Source organism: Crocodylus porosus, unplaced genomic scaffold (genome assembly GCF_001723895.1).
Source record: "Crocodylus porosus isolate Cpor-Errol unplaced genomic scaffold, CroPor_comp1, whole genome shotgun sequence".
NCBI lineage: Eukaryota > Metazoa > Chordata > Crocodylia > Crocodylidae > Crocodylus > Crocodylus porosus.
Window position 1 is genome coordinate 42,051,592 of NW_017728910.1, and position 23,343 is coordinate 42,074,934.

The window sequence follows — 23,343 nt, forward strand, 5'->3', positions numbered from 1 at the left end:
AAAAGAGTGTAAGTATTATCTGGAGGGAGTGTAAGTATATCAGATAAATGAAAGAATAATCTCACTTTTTGATAGATTTCCTCTATAGAAGTGCTCAGAAACCTCATTTTCAATAGAAATAACAACTTTTTGTAACCTAAAAAACCAAATGGTTATTAGAAATGTGGCCATATTAAGCTCTATTCCTCAGACAACATGCAGAGCAATTCCAAATGAGTTTTTTCTAGTTTCTTGGGACTGTTCAAGACCTAGGTCCCTACTGTTTTCTTGCTATGCTCTAAAAAGCAAACAAAATCTTTGACCACTCTGGCTGTTTTCTGAAACCTAGTGGGGAGAGCCATCTCATTAAGATTTGATATAAAATTAATATTTGATTAATACACTGGCATTGGCACGTTCAAAGAAGTCTGAAAGAATACATGGGAACCAAGTTACCAGAATGGTAATGCCAGGTAGGTGGGAAGAGGAAGACTGAAGATGAGATGGAGACATATAGTAGAGGGGCACAAGAGAGAAGGAGCTGGAAGATGTGTATGACTGAAGCTGGTGGAGAGCCAGGATCCACAACAGCAACCCATGTTTAGATGGGAGAAGTGAGAGAAAACTAAGAAAATTTAATTAATACACTAAGCTGGCTGGTCAAATATCGCTGGCTTTCCTCTTTGTTTACAGCTGCTAAATTTTTATTAAGTAGAACAGAAACAATTGAAATATTTTCCTAGTAAACAACTGTGTAACTGATACAAGAATGTTGCATAGTCATGGGAGCAGAACTGCTGCCCAGGAAACCACTGATGGAGACTGAAATTGGTTTACAAGACAGTCTAGTTAAGTGAGTTTAAAAGTATTTGAAAAGGGTGGGGGGCGGGGGGACCCTGGCTTATTTCAAATGTGTTGACAGCCAATTTGATTTGTTTTGGGGATTTTATCCCTTGTGAAAAAGAAAAAAGGAACCAAGCTATGCTGTTCAGATTCAGAGATGATGATATAAATAACAGTATAAGTTCTGGTTTGTTTGTTTTCTGTGTACACACTGGGAGAAAATACTGATGGTTACCAATAACATATTTTTAATCGCTGACTGTTTGTATTTAAAGCCTGTTTTCTTCATTTTTTTGTAAGAGTGTAGCTGCTACCTACAGGTTATAGTTAAGGGAAGCAAATAAACTAATAAAAGAACTAAACAGTAGTTTGGTTTTATGCTTAAAGTAACTAACAATTATTTACCTTTTTGCAGCAGTATGAAGCATTAAAAAGTAACACAATTAATTACTACAAACAGATGTCACATTTATCTCAGGACAAACCATTTTATTCTTGACCAATGTACAATCATGCAGACTTCCATATATGTTGTCCCAGGATGAATTCTAAAAAGGTTCACAGGATAAGAAGTGTTAACAGCTTATCCTGGGACATCACAAAGTATGTCTGAATAGTTATCTCAGGCTTGCATGATTGAATCAATGGCAGAAAAGCAGCAATGCATTCAGCCATTCATTAAACCCTAATTAGAAGTGGGTATGTGAGAATGGGTATGCCCATGCCAATCCTGGGATATTTCTGTTCTGGGACAAGCACAGGTAGAACTGGTCCAGAGACTAATTCATTTTCTGTTCCTAGCTTATTACTTTACGCTTAGTCCAAAGTAGTGTTTTAGTCCAACTTTTAGGTAAAGACATTTGCAACCTTCCCAACTTTCATAAAGTTCTGAATTTTCATTGACTTCCATAGACTTTATATCAGGCCTTGAATGAACTAACCAAGAGACCTGGCAATAAGGAACAAGAACCATATTGTATAGAATATTTGGGACTTTCAAAAGTAAGAGAAAGAATCCAGCTAGAAACAACTGAGGCTGGGGTCTGAAATAAAGAATGGAGTGTAAGGATATATGTTTATAAATAAAGAAATTCACTGTGCTACCTCCATTTTATTTTTTTCCTTTAATTATTACCATCATTTTGATCCACCAGTAGCTGGACTATAAAATGGAGAAGAGCCTATAAAATATGTTTCTAGTTTTAAGTGGCTTAGGCTCTTATCCTGAATTTGCAAACCAAATAGAATTAAAATTTGAAAAGTCCAAAAATCTCATATTACCAAAAAAATCTTTTTTATTAAAAAAAGACATTGAGATTTGGAACTCTAAAATGAATGCATATTGGACCAGTCATTTGCAAAATTACAAAATACAGAAAAATCTCTGTCAAGTTTCTGAGAGGTAATATGACAGAGACCGAACTCATGGTATATGTGATTCAGCTCAAACAGCGAAGCATGACACATTTCACAAGTGCCTGTTTTTCACAAAATGTCCAGTCCCTATTCCTACCTAGAAAGCTTCAGACATCATAACAATGCTTATCCAAATTAAAACTCAAAAGAATATGTCCCAGGAGGACATATATGAATTGCAAGACAGGATCAGATTTATGCTCAGTCTAGTATCCTGTCACTGATAGTAATTATGCTTTTGAGGCAGATGTGTAGAAATTCATAAATATCAGGTAATTGGCCACCACATAGGTTTGACATAAGACTAGTCAAATGAATTTCCATATGCCTTTTAAAATCTAATATTTGACATTAATTATGATAACTATGAGATAACTGCGAGGTAATTCTTGTATATGTTTGACCCCCTTTTTAAGGTTACTGAGTTCTTAGGTTCAAGAACATGTCATAGCAGTAGTTCCCTGATCTAATCATGCATTATGTTAAAAATAATTTGTCAGGCTTGAATTTCTAGCTTTCACTTTTATTAAATGTCCCTTGTTGGGTTTAGCGACAAGGAGAAAAGAAGTTCCCTCTGTACCTTCTTCTGTACCTTCTTCGTATTGTTCACCATTGTCACTGACTACCAGTGTTACTGGAGAATAAAACAAACCATTGTGTCCAGGAAGCCAGGAGTGTTTTGCATTAAAGAAGTCATTTTACTAAGTCATCTGACTTCTTTCAAAATTGGAGGAATTTGATTTGTGTCTGTTTTAGGAACTATCTCTGTTTTAATTTTCATTGCACTGAGCTGGGTATCTTGTAAGTCTAATTTCTTTTTACTCTGTCATAGTGGTATCTCAAATACAACATCACCATCCCATGTCTCTGAAAAAAGTTTAAGAGTTAACCTCTTATAATTGACCCTTGTCATACACATTTTTTTGTATTCAGTACCATAGTAAAGTCTTTTCATACCCGTACTCTTTCTATCATTAAGCTAATAGTCTAGTGCAGAGTTCAACTGCAAAAATAATGACAAGAAATGAATAGAAGGAAGAAACTTAGCTGTGAACTTTTATAACAGTGACCTTCTGTCATTGGTTCTACAGATTTTTCTGCTTCTGTCAAGACCTGATCCAGTAATGAGCTCCATGTATTGAAGGTTTCCTATCTCAGGGCATGTTATTATCAATACTCTTATTTATAATACAACTTTTCTGTCTAGTATTTGTTCAGTGTCCATTAAAAATATTTCATACAGGGAAGTGCCACTGGTTGCCAATTGGAAAGCAACCAAACATGCATCCAATCATAGGCTCCTTCAAATTCAGGGGAAATGAGGTCATAGTCGAGTCAGAGAATCCAAACTCATCCCATGCAGAGATCAACAAATCTTTTCTGATAAACAATTATAGTTTAAAAAAACCCATTCTTTCCCTTGGATGTGAGCAGATTGCAATTTCCACAAATGTATTCATTATTTAAATGTATTTAGTGATTCAGAATATTTTGAGCTTAGTTACTTTGTTGTAATTAGTCAGCTAACTCAATTTCTTCTCTTTCATTGCTTCTATTAGTGACTGTGAATTTAAATTATAGCTTCCACAAATCCACTTGCTTCTAACTACATGGGATTAAGAAAATACATGTTTTATCTGAATTTTTCAATTATAGTTCATTGATTTTTATAACTGTAATGTTCCAAGGATGTAGTTAAATTTCAATAACCTGGCCTGCCATTGCAAGCTGCTTAACTTTCTGCCAGCCTACCCATCTGGGTCCTTTGTAGTTTACTCACAAGACTGCCTGAAAGTTGGACTCAAGGGCTAAGAACAAACAGTCAAAAAGCCTGAGGCTGAATTGATTCAATCTTTGTAGGTTAGTTTAAACTGCATAGATTGAACTGATAAGCAAGTGAACAGATGCTCACTTTTGACTCCAGAAATGCAGCCACATGCTTGCAGTGGCCGAAGCTAGATGCTGCGGGGGGGGATTGGGGAGGGCGGGAACTAGAGTACACCTCCCCACTCTTCTGGAGCGGGCAGCTTGGCCCATGGCTAGGCTACCCATGCTGTGAGGACAGGGTTTGCAGAGGAGGTGCAAACCAGCCTGGGATGCTGAGGGAGCTGTGAGTTACCTTCCAGATTCAAGTTATCTGGCACAGAAGTTAAGTCTATCAATTTAACCTAAATCAGTTCTGATACCACAACATCCATCCAGGTTTATCTTAAACTAGTTTTGGCCACTCTGAAAGCATTTTATGTGCACTGAACTTCTGGGCTAGGGCTAGAAGTTACACAAAAATGGGTTTAAGTGGGCAGAAGCTGGTTTAAAGCTGTAACAGAACAGACATTCAGTGCATGTAAACCAGTTTCAAAATGGCTGAAACTGGTTTAAGATAAACCTGGTTGAATGTAGTATGAGACTTAACTTATTTGGGTTAAATCAGTTTATAAAACTTCTGTCCCACACCCCTTCCTGGTTTAAGTTAAATCACAGACCTCCAGCATCCCTGCATGCTTTCCAGCCCTGGGCTGAGCTGTGCTGTGTGCTCCTAGAGAGAGGGGTTTGGGGGGGCTGAATCAGGGGAAGGGAGACGGGGACTTCCCCCCCCCACAAGCAAACCCCAGTTGGGGCCTGGGGCCAGGGAGGTGAGGGTTAAATCCCTCTTCCCCTGACTACAGAGCTGCCCTTACTACTGGCTGTGACTATGGACTACAAATCCAAGAGGCACCTGGTAGCAGGAGAGGAAATGATGAGCAACCCTGAAGAGTCCTGCCACTGTGATTGTGGACTGCAAATCCCAGAGACCTTGGGGGCAGCAAGAAAAGGAAGTGAACACACAGCCCATACTGGCTACATGCCAGAGAGCCATGCTCTAGCACCTCCCCACCGACTTCTGCCCTGAGCCACTGCAGGCATGTGGCTACAAAAAGTAAATGTATGTTCACTTGTTAGTCAGTTTAATCTCTGCATTTTAGACTAATCTGCAAAGTCTGAATTGATTCAACCTCAGGTTTAGCCCTGTTGTGTTACAGATTTGAACCAGTGTCAGATCATTTGTACCAGTTGATGTGTAAGTTTTGTTCCTAGGCACAGGCTTTCAGGGTTTAAGATTCCAGTGCGTCTTGTCAGGCAGACTGACTCAGACTCAGGGCTTTCAGGGTACCCAGACTTATGGCAGCCTTTTCACAGAGATTTTTGGTTTTCATGGTGTATCAGGGAAAAACAATACATTTCAAACATCAACATACTTCACAAAATGTAACAATTTTCCCTTGTTTTACACACCTGCACTTCACATAAATAATTATATCTCTGAAATTTAACTACTTCAAAGTGCATGGAAATGAGCACATAGAAAGCATGAATAGAATAAAAACCAATTTATATTTGAAATAATGGTCACAAGAGTATTTTATTCAATGTTGAAGTTGAAATTCCTAGTTTAAACTTAATTTGTGACCAAATATCATCTTCATGGCTTATCTACTTTAATTTCTACCTGCAATGGAGAAGAGTCCTTATATGTTTTCACTGTAGAAAATACAATAATATTTTTCTGAAAATTGTTTAGAGATCATCTGTCTTATCCAATCCTGTGATGGCTAACTAGCAAAGAATAAACACCAGCTCAGATGCATGGAGCGTATGTTTAGTAGAGTGCAGTGTGTGTACAGTCATTCTACCAGTTCTACCAAAAATACCACAGCTCACCAACTGAATTTAGGCTGGAGTGTAATAGAGGAGAGAATTAAAATCTACACCACAGTTAAAAAGCTTTTTTTATCTCCTTGTAGTTCTCTTTTTTATCTCCTCCTCACTAGCATTTTATCTCCTCTCTTTATGTTTCCGTATTTCAGCAGTAGTGTTGAAAAGTAATGATAAAAAGTGTGGAACCAACCTGGACAGGGTAATCTAGGTTAATAATGTAGGTACTAAAATCCTGAACAACATCTTTTGGTGTGCTGGAGTTGTATCTGTTTTCTTTTTGGCTACCCACTGGCAGGTTTTCATTCCCCATGGCTATGAAAGTTAAATCAGGTGTTTCTGATCCAGGCTTTATTGTTAAAGTCAGTCCTGCTGGTCTGAGAAACGGAAAAAAACATGAAAATAATGGAACGATGAAAAAGGCTGATGACTACATTTACCTACAGGAAAACTCTTATCTCAGTAATAGTTTGTGAGAATTATGGTAATAGAAGCAAAATGCTCAAAAGGAAGAAAAATGGTCATCTAGTCATTTTAAATAAGGAAAAGGAGCAAAGAAGGTCTACAAAAGAGAAATTTCTCTTAATTTATTTCCGTATATATTTTCAGCAGCATTTCAACATCTTTGAAGATGTCAAACTGTGGATCATCTATGGATGCTTATCTAAACATTGTACCCCTGGAGATTGGTTGACACAATAATATATTTATTTTTCTCTGAAGGAGTATGTAATCTGAATACATGACTGATAGAAAGGAATACTTAAATCCTAATTTAATAGTTTCTCCATGGCTTTCCCTGTAGTTTTTGGACAAATCAGTTACGTTCTCTGTCTCAGCTTCCACCAAATTTAGAAAATGTTATCTATATTGAGTACAAAGGTAGTGCGAGGATTTACACAGATAACGATTGTAGCTGAACCCTGGCAAATCAGAGTAAAATTTAGGCCAACGTTTCTAGAGCATTTCAGATATGGACTCTGCTACATACATGCTATATTTATTAATACCTAGTTATACTACATGGACAGTAGCTACTATAACACCTGTTTGTAGTAATGAGATTTCTCCAATTCTTTCAGTTAAGCCTGAGCAGCAAGAAGTATTTGAAGTAGAAAGCCATACAGGTACGGGTAGCATTTTAATTTCCCCATCATTGCATTGATTAGAATCTGATTAATTTATAGGACTCCACAGGGCACATTCAGATCTCCCAGTATCATCACATTCCTTGGAGTTGTTTCTTATAATTAAAAATAGATCTCTTAAATAAAATTACAGAGGGGGAAAAAAAATCACAAAATAGATATATTTTAAATAAATGCAGGCCACAGGCTGGCATTTATCCTGCAAGCAGTTTAGCTCTCATTCCCCCCATAGCTGTATCTCATGCTGCTGTGTGGTGGAAGAAGTTCCAAGGGTCTGCACTCTGGCTACACACTTGCATGATGGAGATGGGGTCCATATGCTGGTGGTGCAGTGCATGTGGTAGAGGAGGGGTAGAGAATTCTGTGGGGGCCACTCCTGCAGCGTGCGCAGCACCCAGCCATACTGTAGTGGGACAGCCCTAGGGTGGGGGGAAAAGCAGGACAGGAAGGACCCAGATGTAGAGAGGGTCACTCTGTGTGTGTGTGTGCGTGTGCACATGCACTAGTGTATGAACAGTCGACAATTAGCTAATTGTTTGGCATACTTTAAAAACATGAATAAATGCAGCGGTTCCAGATTTTAGGAACCTGTTGTATTATCTGTCTTAGGTTTGCTAAGAGCTGCGGCTTATTCCAGGAACTGGAAATTGGAACCATGGATTGCAATGTTTTTGATGTGCACCACAGCTAGAAGAAAAGGGTGGAGAGGTTAGTGTTGTAAGTGCTGTTAAGAGAGCACACACATGTTCCAGTATCTCCATTAAAGAACACAGAAAAGTAAGTCCCCACATAATAACATTCCTATGATGCCCAAAATCAAAGGTTCAGTTTATCATATAGAGGCTTTTCAAAATAGTAGAGGATTATTCATTTATAATGACCAGTCTGAGTTGCTTGTTTAACCTTCAGATTCAAGAGCATTGGCTAGTTTATAATTAAATGAATCACCTGCAGTAAACATTTAAAAAAAGAAACCCATACCTTTGTTAAATGTGCATATCTTTAGACATATTAGTTCCAATTGATTATGCACTGTTCTAGATTACTTTCTCTTACATATTTATTATAACTGGCAAGAAAAGCAGGCACTGCAAATGCTATTTTTATAATAATGCTATATTAATCCTATTGGAAGGGCAAAAAATGCTAGGAATTGTAAAAGATTTTAGTTCACAGATACATGGTGGGAGCCTCTGGTCATCTAGTACCAGGGATGATAATAGTGGCAGCTGGCAGACAAATCAGACATTTGTTGCATCACTTGGTGTCAGAATTTCAGTAGTTTGACACCCAGCATTCATACTTCTTTCAAAAATCTGCCTCTTATTTGGTGCCTAACTGTGAATTGAGTGAATTGAGTAGTTTTGAAAATCTGGCCTCTAAAAGGGAAAAAAAAATCTAAGGTTTTGCCTGAGTATAATCAAGGTGCACTGGTAGTGCTGTTTGTGACAGCTTACCTCTTTGGATAAATAGATAATTTCTTGTTTGTAGAGCTTCAGTCTGGCACTTTTTATGAGCATTAAAGTTACATGCATACAAGCTGAAGAAAAGTTTCCTGGTGTAATTGGAGTCATACCCATGTCAAAATGTAGTGAAAAGATGATATAAACCTCCCAGCTAAGGACAAACCATGCAGGAGTTAGTCTTTTGATATTCATTATAGTGGTTTAGATTTTTGTCTGTCTAGGTCTATGCCAACTTTGCCATTTGCTAAAGGGAAACAGCTCATAACCAGATCCTCTGCTGCCTAACAGCAAGACACAGTAATGGCTGCACATCTCTGCCTTCCTGAACCTGGTGTTATTTGCACCATTCTACAAAACCGATGTAATTTACACCAGAAATGTGTTCATCTGTCCATGCCCCATATATTACAAAAGCAACAGAAAAATTCTAATGGTCTATTTCTTGCCCTCTCACCACCTCATATCCAGCTGAATTATTTTGGCATAGATGCTGTGTGTTTTGGGATTCCAGAGCTTTTCCTGTTTCTGTGAGTTTGGTTCAATTATGTGTCTCTTCCAACTATGAAAGCTGAAGGTCAGGGTGTACACAGAACCACTCCTCTTTCCTGCACTGATTTTTTTTTAAAGCTAAAAGATCATTTGAAAGCATTTCCTTAGAGCTTCTAATATCAATGTTTTATCCATTTTAGTGAAGAGAGGTGAGCCGTAGAGGTCATATTTTATTAGTCTGAATTTAGCTGCAGCTAAGTCTCAAAATATTCAAAGCCAGAAAAAGGTTTCAGAAGTTTTAAAAAGTATATCTGAAGCCTGTTCAAACTTCATGTGTTTGTTTCTGTCTCCGTGATTAGACTGAAAACTGGCTAGGGAAGTTTTCTTTTAATGTTTCCTCGTAAGATTTGATGAGGGTTGAATTACCAAAACAAGTGTCATTTAAGCATAATTTTATAATTGTACTTGCAGTTAAACCCAAGGTGTGGTGCAGGCAAAATATGCCCACTGAACTTCTCTGTAACTCATATAAGGTTTTGGTTTAAGTCAGATTTATTTCTAAAAAATGTTTGGTTTTTTTTCTAAACTAATTTATTTAACCTGGATGAGATGTTATCACTATTTCTTTCATGTGTGCAGACTTTATATAGGTTGCACTTTTTTTTCTTTTTGCTTCTTGACAATGCCGAATGTTTTTATGAAGAAAACAGATGATGAAATTAAAGGTCTGGATTCCAGGGTACTATTGTCCTTACCAGACAGTCTCCTTTCCTCCAAGTTGGGCTCTTGTAGAGTTTGGTCCTGGGTCTTCCATGTTTTTTAATTTGTCAGGGTCACATAGACTTAAAATATTTTCTCCCTGACTGTGGCTTGAAGCCAGGCCGTGCATCTGACCTTCCCTGGATTTGGGAACTCTGCAGTCTTAATTGTCTAGGTCTTGAAACTAGTACCAAGATACCTTACCAGTTGTTGCACTCTCTGAGATCCACTGAAACTGTAGAAACTTTTATTTTGTATTCCTCTGTTTGGGGTATATAGGACAATGAAATCAAGCAAAGTCGTACAAAGAATTATCTAAACATGCACATACTTAATACTTACCTAAGAAATACACAGATTAATGGAAAAGCAACAAACCTGCTTAAACAATTCAGCCTCAGTTTTGTTACTTCTCCAAGACTCCTTTCAGATCTCATGCCCTTTCACCTTTTTCACTTTTCAGGTTTTTCTGCTGCTAGTCCTGGCCTGGCTTCCCTCTTGCTGGAGTAAGTCTTTTTATGAAGCTATGGTCCCCTTTGCCAGATGAGCTCCTCAGTAACTTAAAAACCCTGCCCAATTGAGTCAACTGCTACAGTGTAACTTGCGTACATGGCCACCCATTCATGCAGCTATTATGCAGCTTATCTTGCTACAGCAAAATCATTTTGCTGTCCATTGTTACTTACAACTGCCTCATTCAAATGCACATATGTTAACAGAAGGGGTATGTTGCAAGGATGCAGAGAAAGAAGGTCATAAGGGTGTAAACCAACAGAGAGTATTCATAAAATCAACCTGAAATTTATAAGTTCACACAAATAGATTTCTGAACTTCAGTAATACCAAACTCTGTGAAAGCGTTTTACGAATAAAATCTGAGGTGCTGGACCTCATATTGCAGCTAGCTGGTGTGCTTGCTGTATGTGGAGACTAACTGCAAACAAATACTTTTATTTGTGCTAGTAGCTTGGATGTCATGACTAGTCTAATTCCACAGTTAAGTGTTTTTTATCTGTGACAGACAACATGATCAGCCAAACTCAATTAGGCTTGAAGTAAAGTCCATTAAGTCAATGGGATTTCTTCTACTGACTTTAATTTGAATGAAGATTTGCCATCAGAGTAGGAATTTCACATTCTTTCCTTCCTGGTTTCCCAAACCTCTGGAGTATTTCTTCTCCAGAATCCCAAAGACTTCCTTCTATAGAACATCTTCAACATTTCCAGTTCTAGCCAAGAGAATTTTTTGTTCATTATGCTTTGTCCTACGAAAGGACATAGTATCTGCTTATCCCAGAAAACTGTTAAATTTATTTGACAGTACATATTATGTAGGATATATTTTGTGATATTATGTAGGTGCACTTATTGCAAAGTATTGATCATTTTCAGTAAGAACTGTTTTCTCTATCATTAGAAAAGAAGAGCCTACTACAAAAATAACATTTAAATCAATTTCTAGCTCTTAAAGTAAAACTTTAAAAATTACAAGATATTCAAATAAAATCTAAACAATGGAGTGTATTAAACAACTGCCATTCAGTCCACTCAAAAATTATCTTCCAGGTCATTCAAAATGCAATAATCATGTCCTGTGCTGCTACCTCCTATTTCAAGAGATTGATGAACAGTAAATAAACAGCATAATAACTAGGGACCTACTCAAATTGCAGTTTCATGGATTTTATGGAAATTGTAAAATCAGACAATTTCCACAAAATCTAGGGGAGGAGGGGGGATGGGACTGCTACCCCTGTCCTTCACTACTGATTGGCTGAGAGGGCTGCCTGTTGTGCAACTCTGTCCCTGTCCATCAATCAGTGGTGAGGGGCGGGGCCACATAACATAGCCCTCAGCCAATCAGTGGTGAGGTGTGTGGCTGTATGACAGACAGCCCTCTCCACCAATGGCAGGGCCAGCAGAGGCCCTCGGCCAATCAGAGGAATGGGAGAATGGGGCACCACAATCAACCTATGGAAATGGCTGCTGGCTCTACAATCTACTTGCAAAATCAGCTGGCCACCTCCTCGAGTTCAGTAGAACCCTACTAATAACATTAGGAGATATATAATTGCACTAAAAGATTTTTTTTTTCACTTTGAACAGTGTTTTTACTTTACAGAATTTTACAGCAGTGGTATTATTATTGTCATTTTACTGGTGGATTCAGTCCCTTACTTTATATGTAGAGGTTTACAGTGTGGTCACCACTAGTATCTGAACCTCCATGAACCCAAGGTTACACACACACAATTGCAGAGCTGGGAACCAAACAGCCTTCTGAGATCACAACTCACCCGACTACTAATTTTCTTTTAGATACTACTGTATTGGTATCTAATTCAGCCAACCATACTAATTTTCACACATCACTTATACATACACTATGGTATAAAAAACAGCTTGAATGAAGGAAAGCATTCCTATCACAATAACCGGATTTTGGCCCCATACAGACATTCAGTTCTCCTAGGGATGTTGCTGCTCTTCCAGAAGTGTACAGGATTTTTTTCCCAGAGTAAAAAATGGCTGCTCCAGGAGAAAAATAACCTGGGAATTACCAGGATTAAATCACTCCTGAGAGAGTTTCTCCTGGGAGAATAAATGTCTGTGCATGCTGTGGCTTCTCCCAGAAGAAAAGAATCTTCCAGAACTCCTCTTCAGCCCCTCCCAGGGAGACACTGTGTCACTCACTAAATTCTGTTGCTCCAGCAAGGAGCAAAACACAACCCCTTCATAATCCCCATATTGTGCTTCAGGGAAACACCAGCTGATGATTGAGAGTCCAGGTCAGCCAATCAGGGCTGCCCTATGCAATGGTGCCATCTATCAACAAGCTAACTTGCTGGGTTCATGCAGGAGGATGTACAGGAGGGGCCTGAATTCCAAGAGTTAGCAGCCTCACACACAGACTTCAGGTGAGTGAAGGAGAAGTGAGGTTACTATGGGAGTGGTGACACAGAGCTCAGCCAGGGATCCTGCCCTGCTGCTGCCTCTGCCCTGGAGTTCTTGTAAGACCTCCACCCAGACAGGGTCCTTGGCTGGGTTGGCAGTGCCCTGTCCCCTGGTCTGCAGGGGTTGCCTGGCCAGACCTCTGGGACTTGGGGGCAGTGTGGGGGCTGAGATCCCCTCGCCTGTCCCACATGTGCCTGGGTTGAGGCTCTGCAGCGGCAGGTGAGGGAACTCCAGACTGGGGTGAGCAGGCTGTGGGGGACCAGGGCTGCAGAGAATGAAATTGATGTGTACTTTCATTCTCTGCAGCACCAGACACCTAGTACAGAGAGAACGCAGGAGGATCCCAAAGCAGCTGAATGGAAGACAGTCACCTCCAGAGCCAGACAGTGGGTGGCTGTGACTGCTTCCTCAGTGCAACTAGGAAACAGATATGAAGTCTTGGCAGCACTGAAGGATGATGCAGAAAAGGAAGTTGCAGGGGAAGACACATCTGCAACAAACATGCAGGCTGAGTGACAACTGGGAAGCCAGAAGAAGAGACGCTGGGTCACGGTGGTGGGTGGCTCCCTCCTGAGAGGCACGGAGGGGCCTATTTGTTGACCGGATCCCACGGCATGGGAGGTTTGCTGCCTGCCTGGTGCCAGGATCTGAGACATCACTGCAAGGATTCCTGAACTCATCCAGCCCTCCAATTACTATCCCATGGTCCTCATCCATGTGGGTATGAATGACGTGGCCAGGAGTAATCTGGACCACATCATGAGCGACTACAAGGCTCTGGGGGCCAGGCTTAGGAAGTTGGGGACACAGGTGGTCTTCTCATCAATCCTCACAGTCAGTGGTCACTGTCAACACCAAGATGCCTGCATCAGAGAAGTCAACCTGCGGCTCTGGAGTTGGTGCCACTGAGTGAGTTTTGGCTTCCACAACCATGATCTACACTTCCATGAGAGAGTTATCTTGGGATTGTCAGGAACAGGCCCCAAGGTCACGGTGGGCTGAGTGCAGATCGAACAGGTGGGTTTAGCGGCGAGGAGTCAGAGCGGTTCGGGACACATGTGGTTTCAAAAACAGAATGCTTTTTTATTGTTTACTTATGCCACTGATGGTGGTGTAGCATAGGCAGGTCAAACTTGGTTACAAACGAGTATGATAACGTGATAATGGTGGATGAGAAATGGTGCCGGGTCGATAACAGGAACGATGTTGAATGATCAGGAACAAGTCGAGTAAACGTGGAACAAGAAATCAAAGGCGAAACGTAGTGACGAAGAATGAGAAGTGAACGGATGGTCGAGAACGGATAGCCGAGAACGAGTCGAATAAAACTGGAATGTGAACAGGTAATCGTGGTTGGATCGTATCAGAATCGTAAACGAGTAATCAGAGTCAGAGTGAAACGAAGACAAGTAATGTGCCCAGAAACAAGAGTGACGGGGAGACCAGCGGAGCTCTGGGAAGTGAACCAGGGCTCTAGGCCAAGGAGGCTCTCCTGAGAGGCAGTCTCTGCAGTAGCAGTCTCTGCCCTCAGACTGGTCTGGTCTCTGTCGTGGGCGGAAACTTACAAGCCTTAAATATGAAACATGTGGCCAATCATAAGGCTTCCCCTGTGGAAAGTTCCAGTGCATTCTGGTGCCTGTCTGAGCATGCACATTGTTACCTCATGGCAGAGCCATGATTGACAAGCCTGGGGTCATGCATGGGACACGTGCTGGGCATGCTCACTAGCCCTCTGGGGATTTTCCACAGCTTGTCAGCACTTGTCTATACTTAACCCTGTGTTAGCCAGCACTCTTATCAAATTTGGTTGTGACAGGGATGAGATGGTCTTCATCTTTCTTATAAAGGTAAGAATCTGTTCTCTTACAGGTTGGCTGAAGGGCTTTAAATTAGGTTTATTGTGGGATGGGGATGAAGTGGACTATGAGGACCTAGGTTCAGAGAACCATGAGCCATGCACTGGATCAGCCCAGGTAAGCATTAAGGGGCCTGATAGACATCAGGATGGGGTGGGGGTACCAAGGGTACCCACTGGGGGGCTCAAATGTCTCTACATTAATGCTAGAAGCATGGGGAACAAACAGGATGAACTTGCACTCCTGCTTGCAAGCAACAATTTCGACCTGGTTGAGCTAACTGAAACCTGATGGGACCCTACTCACAAGTGGACAGTAAGCATTGAAGGTTATAGGTTGCACAGACGGGATAGAGTGGGGGGAAAAGAGGCGGGGGGGTTCTCCTTATCATAGAGAGCAATATACATCTTCTATAATCAAGATGGGATCAGAGGAGGACCAAACTGAGGGACTGTGGATTAGGATACAAGGGGGTCGAGGGGAAAGAGACTCGGTAGTGGGGTTCTACAATAAACTGCCACACCAGAAGGATGAGCTAGACCTGGAATTCTCTGGGCACCTCTCAGAGGCCATAAGGTCAAGAGATATAGTTATCATGGGTGACCTAAACTACCCTAACATCTGCTGGGAGGATCAGTCAGCCAGAACTAATCACTCATATAAATTCTTAACCTGTATGCAGGACCTCCACCTAACACAGGAGATATACAATCCCACTTGGGGTAATTCCTTGCTGGACTTGGTGCTGGCTACAGGGGATGACCTGGGAGGGGATCTCCAGGTACAAGGCAACCTAGGGAATGGTGATCATCAATTGACTGAATTCACTATCAACGAAGGGTGGAAAAAGTAACCAGCAGGGCAGAAGTGCTTGACTTCAAAAAGGCTGACTTTAGTGTGCTTAGGAGATTAGTTAGTGGGGCATTAAAGCTCAAGAGCATTGACAAAATGGGGATACAGGAAGGGTGGTCATTCCTCAAGGAAGTGAACCTTTGGGTGCAGAAGGAGGCAATCCAACTGTGTAGAAAAGGGGGCAAAGGGGCCAAGAAACCATCCTAGCTAAACAGGGAAATCCAAGAAAGCCTAAGAGCAAAAAATGGGGCATACAGGCTGTGCAAACAGGGGGTTGCTACCAAAGAGGACTATACCTCCTTGGTTTGCACTTGCAGGGAATCAGTGAAGAAAGTCAAAGCAGCATTAGAACTCAGGCTGGTGACAAAAATTAAAGGCAACAAAAGATCCTTCAGGTACATAGGGAGCAAAAAGAAGGCGCAGGGCAGCATAGGACCCCTGGAGGATAGACAAGGGCAATTGGTGACAGATAGGAGGGACAAAGCAGAGTTCTTCAGTGAGTTTTTTGCCTCTGTATTCTTGAACTTGGATCTAGACAAATCTCCCAAATGCATTACTGACAGAAGCAGAAGAAACACCAGCCCACCAACTCAGTGCTGACTTAGTAAAGAGACATTTGGAGGGGAATGGATGTGTTTAAATCAGTGGGACCAGATGAGCTCCATCCAAGGTTGCTGAAAGAATTAGTCAGTGTCATAGCAGAGCCGCTGGCATGACTATTTGTGTACTCATGGTGCTCAGGTGAGGTTCCATAGGGCTGGAAAAGGGCCCATGTGGTCCCTATTTTCAAGAAGGGGAGGAAGGAGGAGCTGGGTAACTATAGACCAGTTAGTCTCACCTCTATCCTTGGGAAAACTCTTGAAAAAATTATCAAGGATCACATTCGTAGGAGTCCAGCTCAGGTTCATAGCAGGTAGATCCTGTCTGACTAACCTTGTTTCTTTCTGTGACCAGGTCACTAAATGCTTAGATGAAGGAGTCGAGGTAGATGTCATCTACTTTGACTTTAAGAAGCCCTTCAACATGGTATCCCATCCTATTCTTATAAATCAATTGAATGGTTGTGCCATAGATGATTACACAGTCATGTGGGTGCTAAATTGGCTTAAGGGTCATACCCAGAGAGTGGTGGTGAACAGGTCTATATCCACCATGAAAGATGTGTGCAGTGGGGTTCCCTCAATGCTCGGTCCTTGGGCAGGTGCTGTTCAATATCTTCATCAGAAACATGGATGAGGGTGTGGAAAGCACTCTGTCCAAATTTGCAGATGACACCAAACTATGGGACGAAGCAAACACGCTGATGGGAAGAAACCGAATCCAGGCAGATCTGGACAGTTTTGAAAAGTGGTCAGAGAACAACAGGGACAAGTGCAAGGTGTTGCATCTAGGGAAAGGGAATCAACAGCACACCTATAGGCTGGGGTCTGACCTTCTCAGCAGCACAGCATCAGAAAGAGATCTTGGAGTTGTTGTTGACTCCAAGATTAATATGAGTTATCAGTGTGATGAAGTAATTAGCAGAGCTAACTGCACTTTGTCATGCATTAGTAGGTGCATCATGAACAGGTCCAGGGAGGTGATACTCCCCTTCTATGCGGCATTGGTCAGGCCACAGCTAAAGTATTATGTCCAATTCTGGGTGCTACAAATCAAGAAGGATGTGGATAACTTTGAGAGGGTCCAGAGGAAGGCCACTCATATGGTTAGGGGCCTGCAGGGAAGGCCTTATGAGAAAAGGCTGAGGGACCTAGACTTTTTCAGGCTCTCTAAGAGAAGGTTGACAGGGGATCTTGTAGCAGTATACAAATTCACTGGGGGGGCCAGGGTAGCAGGGAATAGGAGATGCTCTGTTTGACAGAGCACCCCTGGGACAACCAGAAACAATGGCTACAAGCTGATAGAGAGTAGATTTTGGTTGGACATCAGAAAGAACTTCTTCACGGTTAGGGTTGCCATAATCTGGAATGGGCTTCCAAGGGAGGTGGTGCTCTCCCCTACCATGGCAGTCTTCAAGAAGAGACTGGACAAGCACCTGGCTGGGGTCACATTACCCCAGCACTTTTTCCTGCCACTGGCAGGCAATTGAACTTGATGATCCATTGAGGTCCCTTCCGACCCTAGCATCTATGAATCTGTGAACTAAGAGAGCCTACAGAGCATGCCAAGATGTATGCACAGGCCGTGTCCTCCAACCCACCCCCCACCTGCACAGAGTCAACACTGCAAGATCTCCATTCTTCAGGGCCTCAGCATTTGAATATCTGTACATGTGCCTCTGAGTAACTGTTTCTACCATGTGACTGAGCAGCTTTAGTACTCTGTTACTTTAAGGGGTGGAGTGGGCAGCTGCCAGGTAGCTGATGAGGGCAGTCATTTTAGAGCCCAGCGCTCCTGGCTATGGGGAGCAGTTTATGATCAGCAGCCCTGGGAGTAACATGGTGGAGCTCCTGCTCCAGAAACATCACGGAGGTAAGGGTGAGGCTATGGGGAAGGAGGAGACCTCTTTGGTCCTGACATGACCTGAAACTGTACCCTGCCAGGATAGGGAGGCCTAGTAGTCCTGCCTGTGGTGAGGCAGGACCACTCAAATATCAGGACCAAGGGCCTTCCTGGTGTAAGGTGGGTTGGGGCACCTAAACTCCTGCCCCCACCTTAGAGTGAGTGTGATAACTTGTGCAGTGGACCAGGTACTTTGAAAAGAGCACCTGAGTCTGCAGAGGTGTTTGACCCTGTGCCCTGAAGGGAGGATATAGCGGTGGGCCAGGCAAACTAATTGGGGTAGCACCTGAGCCTCTGGGGGTGTTCAACCCCATGTCCTAAGCAGTGAGTTTTGGCCCTGGAGATGAAGAGGCAGTAAAGCAGCCCAAGTAGGAGGGCAGAGTGTTGTGGGATGCAGTTGTGAGGCCCAGGGGAAGAGGAGACAATTGGCAAGGCTCAGGGTGCACCACCCAACAGGAGACTGGGTGCTAGGCTGCATATGTGAAGGCCCGGTGTGTGCTCCAGGTTGGAGGCTGGGTGCTAGGTCAGATATGAAAGGCCTAGTGTGTGCACTAGAAGGGCAGCTGGGTGCTAGGCCTAGAAATACCTGAGAGGCATGGGACACATGAAGGGGTGGTCAGAGCATGTACATTTTTGCCCTTGTCATCAAGGCGGTTCGAAGGGCAGCCTCCCACTTATTTAACATCTGGTACAAATTACAAGGCATGGCAGGAGAACAAGGTAAGCAGTTTGCCCAATGACAAAGGAATGGGCTGGTCTTACAGCCTGGGAGTTGGCTCCTTTTGTCACATACCAGAAAAACAAACCTGGTAGAATTCCCCCAGATTATTTGAATGCATGTATGCAGACTTTATCACATTATAAACAAAAACCCTGGCTGAAGTTAGTCATTATAGGTATCAATCATTTATTCTGCTGTCCATCAGTGAAAAACGTTCCTCTATCCACAACAGTAATATAAAACAATAACTCAGAGGAACATTATGAATGATTATTTATAGGGAGTGATCAATATTAATATAACAATCTGAGTATAAGATATATTACCATTATGATTATTTGTCTGTGAAATAAGAATAGCTCACATCTCACTTTTCTCTCTTACTCCTTAAGTGTGTTCCAAATCTTGTTTGGAATGGCAAGATCAATGTGCATGAAGAAAACAAACTTACTCCTATGATTTAAGTCATTTATCTGCTCCTCAGACAGCTCACTAGTAAACTAGAGAGAAATCCTGGATATCAGAGGTATTGAACCCAACAGTGAAAATAAAATCACTAATCAGGCTAACTACTACTGTCACATAAAGGGAACGCAACATATGTCGTGCAAGCAAGGACTTTGTAATCCTCAAGTACTTAGATACCATGGAGATGATTGAAGAAATGCCTACACAGATTGTTTAATTTGGACCTATCATAAACTTTACTAAGCTATAAAAGGAAGTCCATAGGGTAGCATATCACAGTTCAAGCTGACTGATAGGAAAAAATACTGATGAAATATCCTCACATTACAAAGGGTAATTCACCACTCCAAAACAGACCACTGTAGCTATCTTCTACAGTTCAAGAACCACATTCAGGAAAAATATAGCACACTGAAGATGAATATGCTTCCATTTTACCAATTATCAATGCCAGGCCAAAACCTACACCCTGAGAAACACTGAAGCAGCGCTCTGTCGTGGCTACTACTTACCAAGAATTAGATGTGGCCACGACCCATGTCAACCTACATCTTCTTGCTGAACAATTTTATGAATAGTAATTTAGGACCCAGTCATGTTCCTGAGCACAACTGAAATGAGAGGCCAAGTTCTGATCTGGATTTTCATCTTAAGCTCCTCCTTTCTGTATTCACTGAAATGCGTATTAAAAATGGTGAAATTAGACTAATCACAGCTAAATTTAACACCTTCAAATGCAAGTATCAAATTTAGGTGTGATTAGTTAAAGTGCATTAACATATATGTAGACGTGACCCGGCAGTAACTTTAGTGCCAGGTCTGCCCAGTCACTAGGGGGACATGACAGGGCTGCAGGAACTTGGCACCGACTTTAGTGCCAAGTCCCTGCACATGTAGACATCTGCCAAAATCACTTAATGCACATTAGCTTAATGCACATTAAATTTAGTCACACTTAAATGAACGTGTAGACGTGCAGACATGCTCTCTGTTAATCAAACAGAGCCCAAAACTATACAGCTAGTTGAGGGGCCATCCTCTTTTTCTTGAAGGTATAGAAGTGGCTGCTTTTTGAAGAACTGTTTTCACTTTGAGAGGGACAAAAATGTTATCTTTATTACTTTGAGTTGATATACGCAAAAGCATGTTCAATATTGTGCATTTAATAAAGCTAATGAGATAAATATATATTTGTGTGACTGTTAAGTAATATAAGCAGTCCATAAAATCATAATTGCTTTCAGATTCTAGGACCAGGACTATAATAAATTCAATTATCATGTCATAAAAAGACACTCTAGGAAAAAAAGGAAGGCTATTATCATACTTCACATTTCCACAGCAACAGAAAAACCCTAGAGATAGGAATCTTAACTCCAGGAGAAGAAAACAAACCAATAAAATACTTAGGGGTCCTTGCATTTGCTGTTTTTTGACAGCTATTCTCCTCCATTGTAAAGACTGGAATATTTTATTTTTTCACAATATCTCTTCCATCAATAGAGGGGAGAGAAAATGTCTTCCATATCTCTAAAGCTTTCCTTTAGTGACCTCTTTCTTTTAAATACTTCATATTTTTCTCTTTATCATACCTTCATCATTTTTTATCTTTGATTTTATTTAGAAGTTTTTTTTTCAATTAAAGTCCACTTAAAATAACTGTACAAATATATGGTTCTACTTGGAAGCAGATCCATTATATCTCCTAGATATCTTTGTTACCTGAATTGCTTTCTGAATATCTTCCTTCTTCCTCCATTGCCCCATACTACTTCATGTCACACATAATCCTTGACATAAAATTAATCTTTGAACATTTTCTATTCCCTCCTTATGCTTTTATCTTTGTCACTTTCTAGCTCAGCCTGGAATTTTTCTTCTAGTGCACAAATTCAGTGAAAATTCTATATCCTTTCTAATCTACTGATCTTTTTTTCTTTTACTGTAAAGCTAATTATAGAGGATAAATATAGGTCTTCTGGGCCCTACCAACAGGTTTGGGCCATTCACTAGGGCTGCTTGCAGATGTGAAAAAATAACAACCCACACTTTACTTCAAACTCAGCACACCCCCATGCCAAACCTAGTGCATGCCCAGAAGAGACAGCACATTAGTTTGACCTGACTCTACAGCATCTGTATAGATGAGGCACTTTCATGGGGCTTTTTTGGTACTTTTATCTAGCAGCTGATTGAATCAGCTACTAGATAAAAGTGCCAAAAAGCCTTGCTGAAACACCTGATCTATACAGATGCTGCAGAGCTAGGTCAAACTAACGCCCTACTTCTTCCATTAAAATGCAATTTTTTTTCCCACATCTATAAGTAGTCTAGATGGCTACTGGTAGTTTTATGCATCTTTCCCCTACATTGCAAATCAAATCCTCTCTGTAATTCTAGTCAGTATAAAAAAATAGGATGTGTGTTTCAAGTGATGCAAAAAGACTGAGGTGTGTAAATCTAAAATTAGCTTACTGCATAGCTGCCTAATGCTGGAGAATCCTATAGTTTGTAGGCACCAATAAATATTTTAGGTACCCAACATTTGCTTCTGAGCATGCTAACCAATGCCTCAGTATTGACGATGCAGAGCAGCTAGGCATCTAATAAGCCTTTTGGGATCCAGAAATTTTCCCCTGCCCAATGGGACTGAATCCAGTAGCTTTGAAGAGACCACATGTACCATATGAGGTCTCCTTCTCTCCATGGTGGTGGTGCCCAGGTGGGCTGCTAGTGGACTGGGTGCTGCCACAGCTCAGAGGCACCACCTGGCTTGATCCAACTGTTCCCCAAGCCCTCCCAGGGAGCAGCACTCGAGCTTCCAGTGGGCAGGGTTGGAGAATGATTGGATCAGGTAGGGTGCTGCCTCTGAGCTGGGGCAGCACCCAGCCCACTAGCAACCTGCCTGGGTGCCAAGAGGTGCCACTGCTGCAGAGGGAAGGACCAGGGCCCCCTACAGCTCAGGAGCTGCTTGGCCCACCAGGAAGTCCCTCCCCCCACCACCACTCCTGCCACCAAGCTGCAGCAGAGGCAGGCAGACTCCCCTTAAAAAAAAATTAAAAAAATAAAAGCATTAGGCCCCTCACCACTTCTGCCTTCAGCAGGCACTTCCTGAAAGCAGAAGCAATGCAGAGCCCAATACTTCTTTCTGCAGAGCCTGCCAGCCTCTCCCACAGCCACGGGTTGAGCTGACAGTTGCAACACATCATTGCAAGCCAAACTATATCTGAATGTAGCTTATTTTGCAATGATAAAAACTCATCGAAAACCCCCCAAAACTGGCACATATGTAATGTATGATGCCATTAAACCACACAGGTGACATTTTCATCATGTGTACAGGCATGCAGAAATAAGCTCTTAACATGGTTTTCTTATGGGATGAGGAACAGTAAAACTAGCCATCACAGACTTTCCTTACCTTAGCTCAGAAAAAGCTATATGGCAGAAGGAGGCTGAAAAGATGTATTTATTTTGCAGCTGTTTTTCCAGTCACTAAAGCTGGTCTCTTGATAACTAAAGAATAGATATTTGCTCTTTCTTGTCTCCTTTTAGTGGTTCATCTAAATACTCCATGTCATTCTGTGAAACAACCAGCTGTGGACACAGACCAATCTTCTCTTCCCTAGACCTTAGAGAGGGATGAGAAAGAACCTGCTGCCTAAAATCTGCTGAGATTATGCTGATGACCATGGAATAAAGACAAGGCTGGACAGGAATTGGCTGAGATGGAAGGAAATAAGATTTCAGGAACCTGCTTAATACAAAGCAAGAGCCACTCTTTTCTCACCAAAAAAATTGTAAGACACTCCCCTGGGGAAAAATACAGCTAGTTTCATGTGTTTACTTACGTGCTCTGTTTTACTTACGGCGCTGTTTTGCTGCCTGTAAATTCTAGAGGACAGGTTTTCCAGTGAGAACAGTAGAGACTTGTTAGTTTCTTTATAAAGAAAAGAAACTTTTCAGCAATAAACCTTATATTTATTACTACTGTAATCTAAATTCACATAGAAAAACTGCCAAAATTGCTCAATATGTGTTCAGTTCTCCTAGTAACTATAAAAAAATTGGACCTGGGAAATGAGAACCTAATTGTTACAGAGAGAAGTGAAAGTGTTGGACAAATATTACCACAGACATACTGTGTAGCTTACATGGTATACACTGGTAAAAAGACAGAAAAGAACTTTGTTCCT